General features: G+C 33.6%; 2 non-coding genes across 2 annotated transcripts; both read left to right on the top strand.

Moving 5' to 3' along the window:
- Positions 1–502: 502 nt before the first annotated feature.
- Positions 503–576, top strand: TRNAP-UGG (transfer RNA proline (anticodon UGG)). Its single transcript has one exon. It is a non-coding gene; the product is annotated as a tRNA-Pro (tRNA).
- Positions 577–730: 154 nt separating this feature from the next.
- TRNAW-CCA (transfer RNA tryptophan (anticodon CCA)) lies at positions 731–804 on the top strand. Its single transcript has one exon. It is a non-coding gene; the product is annotated as a tRNA-Trp (tRNA).
- The last annotated feature ends 398 nt before the right edge of the window (positions 805–1,202 follow it).

The raw sequence follows: 1,202 nt of genomic DNA, 5'->3' as shown, positions 1-1,202 counted from the left end.
CAATGCATCTGGAAATAAACGATTAATCTCGATCAATAAACCTGCTAAAGAACCGAACCATAGAGTACTTAGTACCGGTGCTACGGAAAGATATGTTTTTAGATCGCGCATTTAAAATCCTCCTTCTTTCTTCTTTATTGTATTACATTATGGTAATACATATATAATCAGATGTATATGTAGTTAAGGACTACTTGTATACTTGTATTTGTACGCGGAATCCCCAATCCCTAATTCAAAATTCAAATTGAAATGGACAACGATTCGATAGATAAGATTTTCCTTTTCTTAAAACAGAAAAATACGCCCCTTTCCACCTGAAAATAGAATTGAGAGAATTCCCGCGAAAAATATTCATTTCTTATTTATTATATGTTTGTTATATAATATGAGACCAAAAAAAATAAGAAATGAGCAAAGAGATTTTGTATATCAATAGAGAAAATAAGGATGTGGAAAACAAGACAGGGATTCTCTACAATGACACTGTAGACCAATTGAAAGGGATGTAGCGCAGCTTGGTAGCGCGTTTGTTTTGGGTACAAAATGTCACGGGTTCAAATCCTGTCATCCCTACCTATTACTTCTCCTCTGAGCAGTAACGAGGGATCAATTTTAGATCGATTAAATAAAATTCAAATCGGACATACATTATTTTTGAATTTTATGATATTCTATATAAAAGAATACTCGTCTTTATATTTATAGTCTTATCTATTGTGATAAGAAGGCGCTCTTAGTTCAGTTCGGTAGAACGTGGGTCTCCAAAACCCAATGTCGTAGGTTCAAATCCTACAGAGCGTGATTCCGCTCTTATTTGTTAGGTCGAAAGGAAGGTTGAACTCAAATAATTGAACAGCAATCTGAATCTGAATTTGACCTCCCGCGAATTAAAGAAAGGAGGAGGTCAGTCAAAACAAAAAAAAAAGAGATGTTAATTAATCAAAGGTCCAACTGATCACCACGTCTGTATTGTAAATACGCAGTTACGAATAATCCAGCCAAAGTAATAGGAATTAGACCTAAGACGATTCCAAATAGAAAAACTTCAATCATTTCTAATTTTTTTTTTGAAAGGGGAAAAAGAGAGGTAATATCTATCCCTAAATAGAAATCCGTATTGCCCATGAATTTCAATGACCAATAATTGGTAATTAAGGTAATTACCACGTTAAAGTAAGGAACTATTCGAATATATGGAA

The sequence above is a fragment of the Carica papaya genome, chromosome 8 (genome assembly GCF_054855325.1).
Source record: "Carica papaya isolate Zhongbai chromosome 8, ASM5485532v1, whole genome shotgun sequence".
Classification (NCBI taxonomy): Eukaryota; Viridiplantae; Streptophyta; class Magnoliopsida; order Brassicales; family Caricaceae; genus Carica; species Carica papaya.
This window is presented reverse-complemented; position numbering and strand designations above follow the sequence as displayed.